General features: G+C 47.6%; 1 non-coding gene across 1 annotated transcript; it reads left to right on the plus strand.

Moving 5' to 3' along the window:
• The first annotated feature begins 241 nt into the window (after positions 1-241).
• MIR6651 (microRNA 6651) lies at positions 242-351 on the plus strand. Its single transcript, NR_105519.1, has one exon. It is a non-coding gene; the product is annotated as a microRNA 6651 (primary transcript).
• Positions 352-2604: the final 2253 nt, after the last annotated feature.

The raw sequence follows: 2604 nt of genomic DNA on the forward strand, positions 1-2604 counted from the left end.
TATCAGTTACCACTCAAACACCCACTGCATCGGTGCAATATAACGCCCTCTCTTGGAGATCTCAGCCGGTGTTCATTATGCAGGTGAACAGCCATCAAGAACTGCCGGGCGCAGTGGCGCATGCCTGTAGTCTCAGTTACTCGGGAGGCTGAGCCTGCCGGATTGCTTGAGCCCAGGAGTTCTGGGTTGCAGTGCGCTATGCCAAGCAGGTGTCCACGCTAAGGCCGGCATCAATAGGGTGAGCCCCGGTGAGCCGAGGCACACCAGGTTGCCTAAGGAGGGGGTGCCAGCCCATGGTCAGCTAACTGGTACCTGCTCCTGGTTCTTGGCGAGGGTACGCCTCCAGACCCGTCTGGCCTGCTTTGGCTGCCGGCCAGATGGGTATATCTGGTGCCTGTGGAGAAGGTACCGGATCTGTGAATTGATTCATCAGGTAGCTTTCCACCCAGTTCCAAAACACTTTTTCGCTAAACTTGGATATAGCCTCTTGCAAGAGTCGTTTGGCTTTGAACCAGAGTCCGATGGGACTAACATCGGTATTATTCTCTAAATTGCAGGGTCTGACTAAGAGAGAAAACAGCTCCAGAGGCAGCATTGCATGGTTCAGCTGCATGTTGGTTCCCTTCACGGTGGTGTTGCTCATGCTTTACCATCTTGTCTGTGCAGGGTTTTGGGCTGACTACACTTGGGGCCCATGACTAGCGGGCGTCCCTGGGTGGGGTGACAAGTATCTGACACAGGTATGCTCAGCGGGCAATTTTACCACGGTTGTAGTTAATGTCACCCTGCCAAGGGACTTGACTGTCACAGCCCTCTAGCAGGATCCAAATGCTATCATTAACTATGCAGTTGGGACCATTGCCTCTGCCACTCAAGATGGGCAGTCCCAGAACGTACTAGAAGATGAAAGACTATGTGGTTCCCTAGAGTTGTGACGGAACAGCACTCCGAACACGTCATTACAATTGCGCCCTCCATGGATTGTTAATGTAACTATCCGCAATTCCATGATCCCTTGGTTGTGGTTTGGCCCAGCTGGCTTGGTGCCAACACCGCTAGACTTCCTTGCTGGGGACGCCTGGCTTGTGATTGATCTGACCGAGGTGAAGGGTAACAACCTGGGAATGGCAAAGTCATCCGTATGAGTTACCCAGATCACGACAAAGGTTCCCATTCATCTGCCGGGAACCTGGTGGATAGTTTGTGCTGATGGTAAGGTGTGGAAGACTGTCCCTACCAGTGCAACCCTTGGCCTATGTACTTTTGGGGTATTGCTTTGGCCTGCAACACCTACCCATGGACATGGGGGTAGGGAAAGAAGGACCCTGACTACCAGTTATATCTCTAAGTCTTGCCATGAGCAACTCTACTTGCCAAATCTATCCCTTAAGATTTTCCTCAGTTTTTTTTTACTAGCCTTGTGCTCACGGCTTGGACAACAACCAATGTGCAGAAACTAGCACGTATTGTTGCAAAAAATGTGAATCGTTCGGTGGTTGCAATTGACTCCTTGGCCCAAGCGCTTCAGGCTTTAAAGGTTGCTCATGAGGAGGCCATTGACTTTGAGCTTATGGCCTTGGGATCAGGTTGCTCTTGGTCGGAGCAGGAGGAGATCACACGATATTGTTGTGTTCATGGCAACGGTTCTGTGGAAAACCTGCTACAATGGGCACAGCAGATGGGTCAGGAGTTGAAGGACACTTTGAAAAGGATTTCCACTGTGGAAGACTGGTGGTCCTGAGACTGGTCCTGGATGGCAGGAGTACTGGGGATGGTTCTCGTGTGGATTGTGATTATTTTGCTGATTATCTGCTTTGCTCCAATGTTACTACAGATGCTGACTGATCTGATCAGGCGACATCTAATCACTGCTCACTTCTTGCTGCTGCCATGTCAAGAGATGTAATCATTCGCTTATTACAGCGGGAATGGGGAAACCGGGTTTAAGCAGGGTACTATTACAGGGTTGTATGAATTGTCATAGAGGGGAGGAGATGTTGGGGTAACAGGCGGGGCTAAGGGTACAATGGGAGGGGTGACTGGGTCATGGGTTTCCTGGGTGGTCGTGTGTCACGGTATATAACGGCTTGTTGCGCAGCAATAAATTGCCACATGAGCTACACTCCGTGGTGCGTCTCTTGTGCCCCTGCACGTGGAGGTGCAGACGCAGCGGTCGAATATGTCGTCGTAAGCGACATTTATGACAAAAACATTTTTGAGAAAAAGAATGTTTGCTTTTTTAGTCTAAGTCTGGAAGGTAGAAATCTGTGTGGTATGGGTGAATTACATAAAAATTCCATATCTCAGTGTCATTAATACCAGCATTTGGTGGATGTAATTCCATTCTACAAATGATTTGAACTTCTGGTTTTTGATTTTTTTCTTGCAGCACAGCATTTTTCATAGGACAGAGAATTCATAACTAGCAAAAAAGTCTCATTCTAGCAGTGACCACTCAAAATTGTGGAAATTTGGAGATAAGAACTGTACTTGAATATCACAAGAAAATCAATGTATATGCTCATGCTAAACGCACTTTTGAATGTTTTCAATAATAATAATAATAAAAACTTTAAATTTGTATTACAATTGATTTTATTTTTA

Source organism: Gallus gallus, chromosome Z, assembly GCF_016699485.2.
Source record: "Gallus gallus isolate bGalGal1 chromosome Z, bGalGal1.mat.broiler.GRCg7b, whole genome shotgun sequence".
Lineage (NCBI taxonomy): Eukaryota > Metazoa > Chordata > Aves > Galliformes > Phasianidae > Gallus > Gallus gallus.